Source organism: Gossypium raimondii, chromosome 9 (genome assembly GCF_025698545.1).
Source record: "Gossypium raimondii isolate GPD5lz chromosome 9, ASM2569854v1, whole genome shotgun sequence".
NCBI classification, from domain to species: Eukaryota; Viridiplantae; Streptophyta; class Magnoliopsida; order Malvales; family Malvaceae; genus Gossypium; species Gossypium raimondii.
This window is the reverse complement of record NC_068573.1, coordinates 16,598,300-16,616,960: the sequence shown is the minus strand read 5'-3', so window position 1 is coordinate 16,616,960 and position 18,661 is coordinate 16,598,300. Positions and strand designations below refer to the sequence as shown.

The 18,661-nt window shown below is 33.0% G+C and overlaps 1 non-coding gene across 1 annotated transcript; it reads left to right on the top strand.

The window, feature by feature from the left end:
• Nucleotides 1–1,277: 1,277 nt before the first annotated feature.
• LOC128032860 (small nucleolar RNA R71) lies at nucleotides 1,278–1,384 on the top strand. The gene has a single exon (XR_008189201.1). It is a non-coding gene; the product is annotated as a small nucleolar RNA R71 (small nucleolar RNA).
• Nucleotides 1,385–18,661: the final 17,277 nt, after the last annotated feature.

Here is an 18,661-nt window from a genome sequence, read left to right as displayed (position 1 = left end):
TATGTCAAGCACAATAAAATTAATAAGGAATATGAATTAATCTACTTTTACAAGTATATCTTCAATAATACCCTTAGGATGTTTAACAGATCTATCAGTCAATTGAATACTCATCCTAGTGGGTTTTGGTTCCCCAAGACCAAATTGTTTGAACATTTTATAAGGCATCAAATTAATGCTAGCACCCAAATCAGCTAATGCTTTCTCAATTTTTAAACTGCCAATAAAACAGGGAATAGTAAAACTTCCTGGATCTTTAAGCTTAGTTGGTAGTTTATTTTGAAGAATAGTTGAACATTCCTCGTTGAGTTCCACAGTGGATAGATTTTCAAACTTCCTTTTATTTGTTAATAGCTCATTTAAAAATTTTGCATATGTGGGCATCTACGAAATAGCTTCAACAAAAGGTAAGTTAATATGTAATTGTTTAAAAAGTTCAAGAAATTTACCAAATTGTTCATCCATGTAATTTTTCTTCAACTTTGCCAGATATGGGATCGGTGGTTTATATTCTTTAACTACTAGTGTCTGAATTTCTCTAGGTTTTACCCCCTCATCATTTGCCTTATCAAGTTTCCTTTTACTGCTTCTTTTCGGGCTAAGCCAACACTTTCCCACTCCTTAATGTAACTAGGTAAACTACCTTATTGCCTTTCTGAAACCAATTTAGCAAGCTGCCCAACCTGATTTTCAAGCCCATTAATTGATGCTTGCTGATTTTTCAAAGTTTTCTCGGTGTTTTGAAAATGAGTCTTCAGCTTCTTCTTTTGCTGATAAGGTCGTTAAAAGCCTAAAGGGAGTTGTGATCTTTGGTTTCCTTGACCACTCTATGAGAAATTTGGGTGGTTCCTCCAACCTGTATTATAGCTATTACTATAAGGGTTATTTTTTGGTCTAGAATTATTACCCATATAATTGATGTGCTTATTCTCCATGCTAGGACCGAAGGGTAAACATTTTGGATTATTTATTCCACCTCCATTTGCAACGCATTACATCACCAGATTTACCTGCGTAAAAAAATATAAACCATCAATTTTTTTATTTAATATTTCCACATGGTTTGATAACATGGTGATTGAATCTAAATTAAAGACACTCGCTACTTTTATCGGCTTTGTCCTTATGACTTGCCACTAATAATTGTTCAGTGTCATCTCTTCAATAAATTCATAAGCCACTTTCGGTGTAGAGTCCCAATGACTACTACGTCGATTAACTGTCTAGTTGAAGGATTCAAACCTTTGTAGAAGGTTTTAACCTGTAACCATAAGGGTAACCCATGATGAGGGCACATTCTCAATAAGTCCTTATATCTCTCCCATGCATCATATAAAGTCTTTACATTGATCTGCACAAAGGAAGAGATATCATTCCTCAACTTGGTCATTTTAGCCGGTGGGAAGTACTTTAGCAAAAATTTCTCGGTCATTTAATCCCATGTAGTGATAGAACCTCGTGGTAAAGAATTTAACCACTATTTAGCTTTGTTCCTCAACAAGAAAGGGAATAATTGTAGGTGAATGTCTTCGTTAGTGGCGCCATTAATCTTGAAAGTGTCGCAGATTTCTAGGAAATTTTTGAAATGAGTATTTGGGTCTTCCTCTTGCAAACCATCGAACTAAACAAACTGTTGTACCATCTGAATAGTGTTCGGCTTCAGTTCCAAATTATTTTCAGCAATAGTGGGTTTTACAATACTCGATTCAGCCCCAGTTAGAGTGGGCTTGGCATAATCGTACATAGTATGAGGAACAGGAGCTACAGCAATAACAGGAGGTAGCTAATTATTCTAATTATTATCCATCTCTTCAATAATAATAATACCCTATTGTTTGTCTACTAAATTCTCTCGACTCTGCCTTGCTTCTCTATGGTTTCTGCAAGCAGTATTTTCAATTTTACAATCAAACAACAATGGTCCCAACGGGTTTCTTCTAGTCATAAATCAAAAGAACCTGTTGAAGCAAACAAAAGAAAAATTACAATGTAAAAACTAAACTAAAATATATATAATAAAAATAAAAATGGCTAAATTAATAAAAATAAAGTTTTACTAATATTTTAGTCCCCGGCAACGGTGCCAAAAACTTGATGTCCACTAAACTAACTAAAAATACGACAAAGGCAAGCGCACCTATCGAATAACAGTATAGCTACAGTGAGTAGAGGTATCATATCCACAAGGAATAAAAGTATTAGTAATTACCATTTTCTTATTACTTAGCCGAAAAATTAGAGTGATGTGTTTTAATCTAAAATTACTAAACTAATTAAACTAAGAACGCAACAGAGAATGAATCAGGAAAATAATCGAAAGATAACCAATGAGATGACAATACCTAGGAAAGAATCCACCTAGACTTCACCTATTATTATGAATCTAAATTAAACGATTTATTCACTTGTGCCTTGATCCGTAAAAATCCTTAAATTATGTTAATATATCTTTCGAGAGAAAGAACAACTGACTCTAAGTTGATTAATTGAAATCACTTTCTAATTAAAACCCATATCATTGCATTAACTCGATCTATGGATTCCCCTATTAGATTTGACTCTAATCTAGTAGATTTATGTCGTCCTATTTCTAGGATTGCATGCAACTCCACTCAATTATGCTAGATCTACTCTTAAACAAGGATTTTTCCTCCACTGAATTAAGCACATTAAACATGAATTAATATCCCAGAAAAATTAAAACAAGAAATAAGCCCACATAATTGAGAACAAGAATCAAGTATTTATCATATAAATCAAAAATCAAATAATAGAATTCGTCTTAGGTTTCATCTTCCCTAGGTATTTAGGGAATTAGTTCATAATCCTGAATGAAAACATCTTAAAGTCATAATAACCACAAGACATAAAGAAACTCATAAATACTTCGAAAGAAATTAAAAGGAGATCTTCGATCTTGATGGAGATCTGCTTCCGAGTTGATTCCAATGGTTTTCTTTGAGTGTTTTCTTCAATCTTCTTTGATGGCTCCCTTATATCTTCTTATAATTAGTATTTATAGACTTTAGAATGCTCAAAAAGCCTAAAAATTATGTTTTTCTGCGTATTTGGGAAGCAGGGTGTGAAATTAACAAAGGTTGAAACATAGGCGTGTGTCTAGCCCATGTGGAAATGCCCAGGCTGTGTGGCTCTTAAAAACAGCTCTAGTTGTCCAATTTTGGCTCATTTTTTGCTCCTCTAGCTCCCAAATGCTCTCCTAAGTATAGAAACATGAATTTAAAGGATTAGGAGCATCAAATTCACTAATTTTCATAATTAATCATCCAAAAACACATTAAGAATGGGATTAAAATTTGTTACTTTTATAGCTTATCAGTAGCCCTTGCACTATGCATCCTGGTAGTGGTAAAATGTATCATGATCTTCGAGAGATTTATTTATGGCTTGGCTTGAAGCGTGTTACAAATTTTTTGACTTGATGTTTGGTTTATCAGACGGTGAAAGCAAAACATAAGTATCCTTCAAATTTGTTGTAAATGATTGCGATTCTTGAATGGAAGTGGGAAAGGATCACCATGGAATTTGTTTCAGGTTTGCCTTTGACCCCAACGAAGAAGGATTTAGTATGGGTAATAGTTTATCGGTTTTTGAAGAGTGAACAATTCTTGTTAGTGCATTCTTTGCAAAAGTTGGCAGAATTGAATAGTGCTGAAATTGTACATCCTTATGGGGTTCCAATTTCTATTATTTCAGATAGGGATCTGCGTTTTACTTTCAGGTTTTGGAAGAGTTTGCAAGAAGGTTTGGGATCAAAGCTTAGTTTTAGTGCAACTTATCATCCTCAAATAGATGGTCAGTCAGAGAGGGTAACTCAACTTTTAGAAGATATATTGCGAAGTTGTGTGATCGAGTTCAGGGGTAGTTAGGAAAGGTATTTATCGTTAATAGAGTTTACCAACAAAAATAGTTTTCAGTTGAGTATTCGAATGGTACCATTTGAAACATTATACGGTAGCAAGTGTAAGACTCCTTTGTGTTGGATGGAATTGGATGAGAAGCGAGTTGTTGGACTGGATTTTTTTCGTGAGACTGAAGAGAAGGTGAAGTTGATTTGTGATCGATTGAAAGTAACCTCCAATGGGCAGAAATATTATGTGGATCTGGAATGTCGAGATATCAAGTTTCAAGTCGGTAATAAGGTGTTCTTGGAAGTTTCGCCTTGGAAAAAGGTTGTGATATTTGGTAAGAAGGGTAAATTGGGTCCAAGATATGTTGGACCTTATGAAGTTGTTCAAAGGATTGGTTCAGTAGCTTATCGACTCAAGTTGCTGCCAGAACTTGAGCTAATTCACGATGTTTTCCATGTATCTATGTTACAAAAGTATCGTTCAGATCTGTCACACATTGTACCTATAGAAGAGATTGAAGTTTGAGTTAATCTCACGTATAAGGAAGATTTAATTGAGATTCTAGCTCGTGAAGAGAAGGTTTTGCAAAATAAGAGAGTTCCATTGGTTAAGGTTTTGTGGCGCAACCACCAGACAGAAGAGCCTACTTAGGAAGCCAAAAATGTAATGAAACAATAATATCCTTATTTGTTTAGCTTAGGTAAATTATGAGGATGAAATTCTTTTTAAAGGGAGAGAGTTGTCTCATCCTGAAATTGGGTCTAGAATTTTTTAAGGTAAAATGGTAATTTTGGGCATGGAATACATGCCGAATGGCAGTGATAACTTTGTGCTAATAGTGCAAATATGAAGTGAAAGTGTGCAGGAAATCGGTAAGTAAATATGAGATTTATTGTGGATATTTTGTCCTTGCGACTTTATGAGACCATTGGATAAGTTGGCATGCCATAGGATTTGTCAGTACTGACTTATATGTTATGTTCTTCAGGCATTGAGGCTAGGACAATTTTGGAGAGATAAGGGAATGCGAGCTAAGCTCCATTCACCAGGATATGTTGGTGTGTTGGCGAGCTAAGCTAAATGGTACACTTTTGGGATATGTTCGACTCTACGAGTCTTTGATGTGTTGGAGATCCGTGTATCCGATGTGTGGTGGTAGTGCCCACTTTTATGCTTCATAACCTTAAGTGCCAAGTTATCATTAAATGAAATATTATGACTTATAATGTTTGCATAAATATGTGACTATTAAGTTAGATGAGTTGTTAGGTATTATATGTATGTTATGGCATTTGAATATAGTAAACCAAGTATGTGAAAGTGCCTTAGTCGTTTTTGTTTGACGTATGATTTCATGTTTACTTAGTAGTTATTTCGATCATTCGTTGAGCTTGTTTAAGCTTACCTACTCTTTTCTAAACTTTGTAGATAGTTAGCATTTTTGGTGTGGGCGTTGCAGAAATCAAAGAAAGTGATCCAAGCTAGGCTAGTATTTGAGTAGGTGTTATCATTATCATTATATTGAACTGAAGGAATAAAGCAATGTGGTAGCTTTGTTGGTTGATTATTGCCATGAAGTTTTAGATGTTTGCATGATTTTATTTCTTTTAGGATTTATGGACATTGTTAATAGTCTGTTGGTTTGCTTGATTAGAAATATTGATGATGCTTTTAACTAAATTTTTATGGTCGATTTGATGATTGTTTATTGAAGTTTATTGACATGTTGAAGCGATATGTGCTTAATTATGTTAACTACCCAGATTTGGTGTTATTTTTACTGCTAAGTATAGAGGTATCAACAATTGGGCATAAGTATCGATACTTCTGAGGTCATTCGAATATGTAGGAAAATAGTAGCTCATTTTGGTATCGGTACCAGTTCTCGAGTATTAATACTCGGGGAAAAAATATAGATACTTTTGAAATTGTATCGATAATTACATCACTTTTGAAATTGTATCGATAATTACATAGTTTTAAATTTTTGACGAGACATAGAATGCTAAAAAGGTACTGATTTTCCAACTGGTATCGACACCAACTATGAGAAAATCGATACCAGTGACTGTGTATCGACACCTATGTGACTTTTCGGGAATTTTTGTAAAGAGGCCTTTGAGTATGTTTTAACTTATTAATGGTGCCAATTACCTATGAAGTCGTTTTAAGTTCGTCTAAGAATATGTATGACTTAAAATTTTCTATAAATGCTCAACTTTAATGATGTTTGCATGCAAATGAGCCTGTGTGATGTTTATGGCGTTGATGTGGCGTCCTGTTACATGGGCTCGGCGACTGAGCCGGGTATAGAGTGTTACAAATCGTGTGCCACTTTTCAGAATATTTATTGTCTAACTACCAAAACAATATGCAATAATATGCCAGAAACGGATATACATGGCTGAGCCACCAAATAAGGCAGATAACTTAAACTTCCAACACTTCCTCCATAATCATAATCCCACTCTAATGCAAATACTAAGCTAAACAGATATCAAATACGTGTATGACACACATGCTATACATATCAAATTCAGATCATATTAGCATAAAACACATAATGTTATTAGATATAACATACAAATGCTTCATAAGTCACATTTGACTCAAACAAAACATCAAAAATCATGATTTATAGGCATATTATACCATACCTTACGGAATGACTAAATTCGACTCACACGAAAAATACAATCCTAGGGTAAATTTTCAAAAATTGGGCCCACATGGCCTCACACATGCCCGTGTGACCCACTCAAGCTGACACATGGCCTACCACACAGTCTGTCACATAGCCTGGCACATGACCGTGTGATGTCAACAAAATGCTTTTCGACTTTACATCATTCGTTGTTTTTTGAATTTTTCGTTACGTACATAGTCAATATCTGATGTAGGCTCAAAAATTACGTATTCCAGTACCTAGATTGGCAATTAACACTGATTAATAACCACAATTTTACCACCCAATTGACTAATTTAATAAAACCATCGTCAATCAAACCCAATAACAGAAGCCAACAACTCCTACAACAGCGAAAACGCTTACCTCTTAATGAAACAGTAACTTAAAGTGAACTTAGTTTGTCGGAGAACCAACCGTCACACAATCTTCTCATAATGCATCATAACACATAAATAAAATTCCAAAACCACTTTCTTCGCAACAAAAATAATTAAACAACCTCAAATTGCATAACAACCAATAGAACTTATAACCTTACCAAGTACCACGAAAGCTCATAAGATCAGAACATCAAAGAAGGAATTGAAAATAAAAGAAGTTATGAGCAGAACCACTTTAGTAAATAGCAAATGGACGACAAAAGAAAATAGAAAAGAGAGAGGGAGAAAGGGAATGGGAAACGTGAAAAATAATGGGAGATATTTTGGGAGCTTTTCGAGGGATATCAAAAAATATAAAACAAATCTTATTACTAACTACTTATCATGTTTCAGAATTTAAAATCAAACCCAATACTCCCATGTGGATGGCACACACAAGAAACAAAAATATTTTCACTTGCTCGCGCAAAGATTCAAACACAAGACCCAAGGGTAAGTTAACTCCTTACCACCAAACCAACAAACTCATTCTTAACACAAGTTAAGCAAAAATAGAATTTAATTCAAATGTACAGAGATATGGATAGAAAAAAAATAACAAAATTTAGCAAATCAAAAACTCATATTTTTGGGGTGTTACATAAGTTGTATTTATAATTTGATTTGGGGTCAAATAATGAATACCCGAAACTAATTTAATAATCAGTTATTTAAAAAGAGGTAGTAGTCCCCAAGAAATAGATATATATCTCGTATTTCTTTTCCATCCCTATCAGATAGATATACAAAAGAGGAAAATTATTTTCTTGAAAGTTCAAAATCTTCTGGGCAATCTCCAACAATGGATTCAGGTATGTTTACGCATCTAGTTTTGGTCTTGATTTGTTCTTGATAATTTAACATGACAGATCCTGGTTTATTATTTTTTATATCGTTTTTGATAATTTGAAGATAAATGCTTATTAAACCACTTGATAAAGCCTATAAATAGGTTGTTTGTATTGCACATTGGCCAAATATCATAATTGGGTCACCAAAAAAGAAACAAATCCATAGTCGAGTGACCAATTTAAAAAAATAATAATTGAGTGATCAAAAAAGGAAATGACCCATAGTTGGGTGACCTATGGTGTAGTTTACCAATTGTTGCCAAATATAAATTCTAATCCGTTTACTTTTTTACATGACACTTATCCAATAACAATTTTTTTATATGAGAAGCTAATGGCCAAATATCAATTCCAATCCATTTACTTTTTCCAGATTATATAAGAATGGTTAAATTCTAGATTTAATCCCTATTTGTCGCTCAAAATTGAAATTTAATCTTTATACTTTAACTTTATTATAATTTGGTACCTCAATTTTATAATGTCACTAGTTAGTCTAAATATTTTATTCTAATTAAAATGGTGATGTGAATTTTTAAAATTGTTAACACCATTAAAATTTTAATTAAATTCAAGCCCATTACAATGTCATTTTTGTTACATGTATATCAAGTGAGGTTTTTTTTTTTACTTTCAAATATCACACCAACAAATTTAATAGAAGAGTTTTAACATTGTTAACAAAGAAACCTATTTTTTTTAATTTGAAAAGTAGAGGATTAAATCCTAAAAATAAAAGTATAGAGATTAAACTCAAAATATACAAAAGTACAATAACTTTGAGAATATTACAACTTTTAAATTTGTCCTCTATAATTTAGTCAAAAAACTAAATAATTTCCCCGACAAAAAACGTGGGTAGTAACCATACTAGTTTAATGTATATTTTTGGTACATCTCTTTTTTTTTGTTTTTAGTAAGAGCGTGCACAAATTATATCTCGAACTCACAAGGTGGGTAATACCCATGCCAGTAAGCAAAATATTAGTGTTTTTAATATTAAGGCGCATTTAAAAAGTCACATAGTAATTGAATTTGAATATAGTTGTTTGTATAATTAGATTTTAATATAATTTCTTCTAATTGCACACCTTTGGTATGTGTTGAATAATCACTATAATTAGTGCACTACACCAGAATAGGCTTTTAGCGGCATATCTTGTGGCGTTTTGATAACAAACGCCGCTAAAAATCGACCATTGGCAGCGCAAAGTAAAAAACGCCACTAAAGATCTAGCATTAGCGGCGATTCTAATAAAACGCCACTATAGAATATCATTAGCGGTGTTTACCACACAGCGTCGCAAAATATCAAGACCAACACGCAGCGTTCTGGTCTTGATGTATATTGGCATTTGTGGCTCTTACGAAAAAACGCCGGTAATGTATAGTATTAGCGGCGCTTATGGGAAGCGCCGCAAACGATGTTAACCAAAACGCAGAGTTTGGTCTTGATGTATATTGCAATTAGTGGCGCTTATAAATAAAACGCCGCTAATGTATAGTATTAGCGGCGCATAGCATTAAACGCCGCAAGATATCCTAATCAAAACGCTCCGTTTTGGTCTTGATGTATACTATAATTAGTGGCGTTTAAGGAAAACGCCAGTAAAGGATAGTTATAGCAGCGTTTGGTGGGAAGGGCCTCCAGATATCTTAACCAAAACGCAGAGTTTTGGTCTTTAGGAGTATTAGAATTAGTGGCACTTGATAAAAAATGCCGCTAAAGTATATCATCAGCGGCGTTTGTCGGATGCGCCGCAAATCATCTTAACCAAAACGCAGAGTTTTGGTCTTTAGGAGTATTAGAATTAGTGGCGCTTGATTAAAAACGCCGCTAAAGTATATCATCAGTGGCGTTTGTCTGATGCGCCGCAAATCATCTTAACCAAAACGCAGAGTTTTGGTCTTTAGGAGTATTAGAATTAGTGGCGCTTGATTAAAAACGCCGCTAAAGTATATCATCAGCGGCATTTGTCGGATGCGCCGCAAATCATCTTAACCAAAACGCAGAGTTTTGGTCTTTAGGAGTATTAGAATTAGTGGCGCTTGGTTAAAAACGCCGCTGAAGTATAGTATTAGCGGCGCTTTTACGAAAACGCCACAAAAAACCTAAGCAAGACGGCATCGTTTTGGATCTTTTTAGTGCTTTAGCGGCGTTTTTCCTTAAAGCGCCACAAATCATTTTATATGTTTTTTATATTTAATTTGTTTATTTATATTAACTAAAATTCAATTTATGTTTAATTGAATATTTGTTAAAAATGGAAATATTGAAATAGTATTATTTAAAATAATTTTAAAAAATTTTAGGTACATGACTGATTGATTTATAATTTATATATATTAAATAATTTCATATATAATTATAAAAGATACGATAGTATTAATTTTAAAATATTTTATTATTTATCGTTATAGTTTAGGGTTTAATACATATGCGGTTTAGGTATACGGTTAATTTAGGATTTAAGGTCGGTTTAAGAGTTACAAATTGAATGTTTATATAGATTATGGAATTATGGATTCCGGTTAATTTGAGGGTTTTAATTTAGGGGTTATAGATTAAGAAGTTACGAATTTAAGGTTTATGGATTCGGTGTCAGGTTAGGCTTTACGGTTTAGATTAATTAGTGTGTTTTAATTTTTATAAAATATGGTTTAAGGGTTAAGGGTTAGGGATTCGGGTTACGATTTAGGGTTTTGATTAATTAATATTTTTTAATTTATGTATTAAATAAGGTTTAGGGTTAGTACAAGTTAAGACCGGGGTTTAGGGTTTAAAGGTTAGAAGATAAGTGTTAGTGATTTAGGGTTTAAAAATTTGGGGTCAGGTTAGGCCTATTGGGTTTGCATTATAGAATATATGATTTAATGTCCATGGTTTAGAGTTTTAGGGATTACAATTTACTGTTTATTATTTTGGGTTAATAGTTTATGTGTTAGAGTTTGTGTTTAGGGTTTAATGATACTGTTTAAAAATTGAAGAACATTTAGATTTTACTAAAGATTCATGCAATTTAATATATGAATATAAAATATATGTTTTGTACAGTAACATTGGCCATGCAATGAACCCTAAAATATGGTTTAGGAAAATTACAGTTTGGGACTTTTGGTTTTGACTTTTACTGCTCGGGGTTTTGGGGTTTAGGGTTTAGGGTTTGGGATTTAGGGTTTAGGGATTGGGGTTTGGGGTTTGGGGTTTGGTTTTTGAGGTTTAAGGATTAGAAATTATAATTTAAGTGGGTTTAAAACGCGAATTTATTTTTTTTAAATGTATTACTCTCTCATTTTTTTATTATTAATTTTCCCATTTTATAACATTGGTTTTAATTTTGGATCAAATTGACTTTAATCCTGTCACTGGGAAGGGGAGCGGCACCGTTTTGTTCATCTATATTAGTGGCGCTTTGAAAAACACCGGAAAGTTGGATTAGGAGTTAATGAAACTGCGCCGTTTTACGTTGCAATTAGTGGCGCTTTCCATGAAACGCCGCAAAATTTTAATTATGTTTATTGAAATGTTGTCGTTTTTGTCTATTGTATTAGTGGCGTTTGTGAAAAACGCCACAAAATTGGGTAAACTGTTGGGGAAACGGGTTCGTTTTGAGTTATTTTTAGTGGCGCTTTACTTAAAACGCCTCAAAATTGGTCAAACATTTATAGAAACGTTACCGTTTTGTTAATGTTATTAGTGGCGTTTTATCGAAAACGCCACGAGTTTGAGGCAAGTGTTGATGAAGCGACCGCGTTTTGAGTTATATTTAGTGGCGCTTAGTATAAAACGCTGCAAATTTTTGACCTACATTTTGTGGCGCTTTGCTTAAAACGCCGCAATTGGATATGTTTTTAGATGAGAACAGCGTCGTATTTTTTCCATCAGTCTGACCAAATACACCCGATCGAGCTTTCTCCCTCACTTATCCCCCAAATCCCTAAAATTTCCCCCAATCCCTAACAGCCCCCCAAACCCGACCACCTGCTACTCTGCCGTCTCCTGTGCTGCATCACTCCGTCCGTCCGTTTCCGGCGCCAAAACCATCGGTAAGTTCGACTACTAACCCTTCCTGCGTTAATGGTGCCATTGTTGCTTCTTCTCTGCGCCGCAACCGTCTTTTTCTTCATGCCTTAATGTCTATTAATCGCTTCTTGGTTGCTGTTGTTTTTACTCCTTCCTCGTAGCAACCGACGCTTTCAATCTTCCAACTTCCCCAGAAGCTCCAAGGCTGAAACGGAGGAGAAGACGCCTCAATTAGTCAATTCGATTTCCATCTTCAGTTTTGGGCAATTCCCTTTCCAAGGTATAAAGCTGTCGGTTTATAATTTAATATTTAAAATTAGTGGCTTTGGGTCCTTAGTTCTGATATGGTTGCTTTTATTGGACTCCTTGATGCTCAAAAATCGGTCCTTTATGAGTAAATTACTCGCTGCTTTTGATTAGTTCGATAGTGGGTTTAGGGTACGACCTGTTTCTTTTATGTGAAATGCCTTTAGTCTGCTACTAATTTGAGTGTTATGGCGTGGAAAAGTTATTGGCATTTTACGTTTTATCCAATGAATTTGTTTTAAAAACTTTTCAATGGAAACTTTTTTGTTAAAGAAAAACCATTATTCTGTTTGATTATATGGAATTGCTATACGTAATTTGCGTGTTAAAATACATCCAAAACATGCATGTTACTTAAATATGATTTAGCTAAGGCTTCTAATTTCTTTCGGTTATTTGCATATACAACCCTACAGTTTCATTAATGTTCTTAAGTATATATCACCTAACTTGATAAACTTAGAGATCTAATATTAGAATTTTAATGTCAAACTCTCTCGATATTTTTAGTAATTCTAATACAACTCTTTCGCTTTTTGCCTCTATTGAATTCCGTAATCTAATCACGCTAAGAATGTGATTGGTTGAGTGAGAGCAACGAAAAGATAAAAGAAAAGACTAAAATAGTGAAAAGAGAATAAATTTTGAGTGTGATTAATGTAAAGAGGCAAAGATAACATATATATACAAGCACAAAATGAAACTTAGAACTCAGTAGAAGAACTTTGAACAATAGATAAAAACTGATACATTGATTTAAGCTCTTTTTACATCAAATATAATAAACTCAAATTAATTATAACAAGCCAGCTGACTAACACAATTGCCTCTGTCGAGTCATGTTGCTAAATCACTAACATTCACCCATCATCTTTATGTTTTTGTTAACTCCAACATTCACTCATCAGGAACCTCCTTTACTCACAATCGGTCTCACTTTGTTGAGTCCAAAATTGATATTTGTAGGGAAAAAACAAGCATTGAATTGGTTTGATTTTGTTGTAACTTTTTATAACCAAACTGAAATCCTAATTGAATTGCTATAGGTGCCTAATTATTATTTTGCAAGAATGGATTTAGAGTTAAAGTGTTTTATTTTTTCCTGTTTATTTGGGTGTAATTTGCATATGTTTTCCTTTTTCTTTTTTTTTCCCAGTATTTACTCCTAATTTAATTATATTTTGCATGCATTCCAATTTTAGATGAAGTGGTTGTATGTTTGATATCGAAGTCAATATTTACTTTCCAAAATTCTTTCATGCCATTCCCATAAATCATTTCAGCACTAGGCATGAATTCAAAATTTTTCAGGTATCTTGCAAATGGCATTGTTGATAAGGATGCAAAATTTGTTTTCTGATGTTAATATAGCCTTGATTTTTCTCATGTATAGTTGTTAGTTGTTATGGGTAATTTTGAAATAAGTTTATATAATTTGTTTTAATTTTATAATTATTGAATATATATTCATAATTATCTTGTATTTATAATTATCGATTTGCAATTTTATCGATTTACAATTTTATTTCAATTAATAAATGTTTAATAATCTAAGATGATTCAATAAATTGATCGATTAATTGATTGAATGTCAATGAATTATCAATTTTGGTTATGTAATTGATTGAATGTTTTATAAATTCATTATATAATGAATGTCAATGAATTATCAATTTTGGTTAGTTAATTGATTGAATGTTTAATAAATTCATTATATAATGAATTCTCAACAAATTATTACTTGATTGCATGTTTAATATAAATTAGTCGTTAATATATATATTTTAAAGTTAATATATAATTTCAAAATTTATTATTTTTTAAATATATTTTACAATTTCATTTAACTTATTAATGAATATATATTTTAAAATTGATATCTTACATTACTTAAATATATATTATTAAGTATATTTTACGACTTATTAATGAATATATATTTTAAAATTGATATCTTACATTACTTAAATATATATTATTAAGTATATTTTACATGACTTATTAATATATTATTTTAAAATTGATATCTTACGTTACTTAAATATATATTATTAAGTATATTTTACGACTTATTAATGAATATATATTTTAAAATTGATATCTTACATTACTTAAATATATATTATTAAGTATATTTTACGACTTATTAATGATATCTTACATTACTTAAATATATATTATTAAGTATATTTTACATGACTTATTAATATATTATTTTAAAATTGATATCTTACATTACTTAAATATATATTATTAAGTATATTTTACGACTTATTAATGATATCTTACATTACTTAAATATATATTATTAAGTATATTTTACATGACTTATTAATATATTATTTTAAAATTGATATCTTACATTACTTAAATATATATTATTAAGTACATTTTACATGACTTACATTACTTACTAAAATATATTTTTTATGACAAATTAACTTATTAATATTCAATAAACTTATATAACTATCACACATACACTTATTAAACTTACATAATACATAACTTACATAATACATGACTTATATAAAATTCTCAAATAAGTAAAAACATTACATTAGTTACATATTAACTTATATAAGCTTACATAATACACATTACTTACATAGCATCCATAACTTACACAACTTAAATAATACAAAACTTACATAACTTACATAACCTACATAATACATAATAACTTACAACTTACATAACATACATTACTTTGAAAACTTACATAACTTACATACGACACAACTTAAATAGCTTACTTAATACATAACTTACATAACTTATACATGTACATGATTTACATAATTGACTTAATACATAAATATATATCATATGATATATATTTAAAAAAACTCATTTCTGGTTACCACTGAACAACTTACCCTTGTAATTTCTGGTGCAAATCAGACATTAAGAAATAAGAAATCAGACATACGATGTGCTGAGAAAGGAGAACTTTAATCTACGTGCAGCTTTGATGTGGACCGTTAATGACTTTCCCGCTTATGCCAATTTATCCGGTTGGAGTACCAAGGGTCGCTATCGTGTCCTTGTTGTCTTTGCTAAACATGTTCGCAATGGTTGTACAATGGGAAGAAGTTCTGTTACATGGGGCATCGTCGGTGGTTACCGAAAAATCATAGATTTAGATTTTAGAGTTCTGTATTTGATGGTACTGAAGAGTTTAGAGAAGCTCCTTCGCAGACCAGTGGCTCTGAAATCTTGTTCATGTTGGAAGATATGAATTTCATTTATGGGAAGATGAACCAACCGCCAAACACGCAGAGAAACAGAAGATCATATAATGAAGCTGATGAAAGCTCCGACGAAGAGGACGATCCTAATGAGGCGGACTTGTGGAAAAAAAGAAGTATTTTTTTCGAGTTGCCTTATTGGGAGCATCACCTTTTACGACACAATCTTGATGTTATGCACATTGAGAAAAATGTCTGCGAGAACATTGTGGGTACAATTTTGAATGTCGACGGAAAATCGAAAGACAATCTTCAGAGTCGACTTGATTTAGTCCAAATGGGAATCCGACCTGATCTTCATCCCAATCCACTCCCGAATGGGAAATATCAGTTGCCGCCTTCTATTTTTTCAATGTCCAAGATGGAGAAAGAAGTGTTCTGCACGGTGTTGAAGGATATGAAGGTTCCAGATGCGTATGCATCAAATATATCTCGATGTGTTAGTGTTAAAGATCGAAGATTATATTCGCTAAAATCACATGACTATCACATCTTGATGCAAGATTTACTGCCAGTGGCTCTACGATGTTGTATGTCCAAGAAGGTGACGTCTTGTATAATTGAACTATCCAACATAATGAAAGCCATTTGTGGCAAAGTTTTGGATGTTCAAGAACTTCAGAAGGCACAGGATAGAGCTGCTCTGACTTTATGCAACATGGAGAAAATCTTCCCACCCTCCTTCTTCACCATTATGGTTCACTTGATAATCCATCTCCCGCACGAAGCAATTCTTGGCGGACCCGTTTTCTATCGATGGATGTATCCCATTGAAAGGTGTTAATTAAAATTTTTAAAATTTTCGCTCATTCACCTCTATGCCTTTAGTTTCAATAATTAAGAAATGTTGTATACTGTGTTTAGGTTCCTATCCAAATTAAAGTCTTCTCGCAACAATGCGATATCCGGAAGGATCGATTCTTTGAAGGCTACTTAGCGAGAGGAATGTATGACCTTCTGCTCAATATATTTGGAAGATGTTGAAACAAGGTTAAACAGACCAAATAGGAATGCTGGACTCACGGACCATAACTTAGCCGATACTTATTTGTTCCAAAGTTTTGGAGAACCAATCGGCAAAGTTGAAATTGCAGAATTAGATCATTTATCGTGGGTACAAGCACATCGATATGTTCTGTTTCACCACGAATGATTGGAACCTTTACGGAAGTAAGTTCTACAACTTTGGTAAATATTTATCAAACTAATAACTGTTTATCTTCTAACGCGGTGAACATTTTTTTAAAATAGTGAGTACAAACAAATATTGAGATCTCGTGCGCGCTCCCGAAGAACACAACATCGAGATATCAATAAGATGTTTACAGAATCTTTTTATGAATGGATAAGCCAAACGGTATGCAGTTGGAGCTTCCGCTTACAAATAATAATGTTTTCTCATAACATTTTGAATTACTCAGTTTACTTTCCGTTCAATAGGTTTGGAGTGGAAAGAACGTAAACGATGAAGTTAAATGGCTCTCCCAAGGTCCAAATCGAGTGGTTAAAAGATACAGTGCGTTCCTCATCAACGGATTTAGATTTCATACAAAATATCGCGAGAGGTTGAGGAGAACGCAAAATTGTGGAATAGTTGTCAATTCTGCAATTACAAGTTATGCTAGTGCTAGGGACAATAATCCTGTCGAGGGAAATGTGGAATATTTCGGACAACTTACTGACATAATTGAGTTGGATTACTACGGCAAATGGAAAGTTGTCTTATTTCGAGGTGATTGGGCCGATGTTAATACAGCTCGTGGAATTAAGCAAGATCAATTTGGTTTTACAATGGTGAATTTTGACCGATTGATTCACATAGGACAACAACTGATAGATGAGCCGTATGTATTCTCATCTCAAGTCAAACAAGTTTTTTACTCTAAAGATCCAACTAATGAGGGTTGGTACGTTGTACTCCGTAACATCCCTAGAGACTTGTTTGACATGGGCAGTGGAAGTAGAGATAGCATCGACGACAGATCAGAAACTTTGCCCTTTCCAGCACAAAACTTAAACGACAATATCCCTAGTACTAGTGCACACTTTCAATGGGTTCGTCAGGATACCGATGAAGATATTTACGAATAATGATGTAGTAAGATTTTACGGTTGTTTATTTATATGTATTATATTATAATTTATATCTTGGTCTTATTATATATTTCAACTGTTTTCTATGTGCTGATATTGTTGTAATTAGTTATTAAGTTGTCAACTATTTTATGTGTATTGCAGATAAAATGCCTAGAAGAAAAATTCTAAAGGAAGCATTGTTCAACATGATCCTAACTCGATGACACAAATAGTCTTGAGCAATGAGACAAGAATTGGATCTTGAATGTTAGAATACGGTGAGGATCCTCTGAAGTTCAAAGTAACTTTACGTTTAATTTACATGCATGTTTCTGTTATAGTTGATTTATTTTTCTAATTCTTATATTATAATATACCATTTGTAGCTGAAAATGGTGGGACGCCAGAGAGGCCGAGGACGACGCTACTTAGAGAATCAGACGAGTTAGATCCAATCGAGCGTGTCAAAGTTGGACGAAACAGTTTTCGTCAGCCTGTTGGATCAGAAGCTCGACTTTTAGCAGGATACATGGGCATTTTAGCACGAAATCCGAATATGTTGCCTATCAACTACGAGTCATGGCGTGAAATGCCCGATAGCAACAAAAACCAAGCCCTCGATAATATTAAGGTAAGAAAATGTTAATGCCATCTGTAATGCTTGGGAAATTGTTTCATTTATACTTACTTTATTAACTTCTGTTTTTTGTTTTTTGTAGGCGAGGTTTGCTTTAGAGGTCTCCGATGCTTACGTAAAGAAGGCATTGGGAAAAGATGGAGAGACAATAAAAGTACTTTGAAGAAAATTATTATAAAACAAAAACAACCCTCGATGAGAAATTGCAAAATGTCCCGCCGGGTATGTTGAGGTACCAATGGGAAGATGCGGTTAGATTTTGGCATTCGAAGAAATGCGAGGTATGACGTACTTCCAAACTATTGTAATTATTTTGATTTATAGTATTTTCTATTTACGTACTAAAAATTTCATAACGTAGGATCGTGAACAAGTTGGAAAAACCAGCAGGCAGAAACAAAAATTCACCCACACAGCCGGGTCAAGAAGTTTTGCATGTGTAGCTGAGGCGGAGGTATTTTTAATTTTTTTAATATTGTCGAATATGTATAACTTTCTATTAAATAATATTTATACTACCATATTGTAGGAATTGTCGT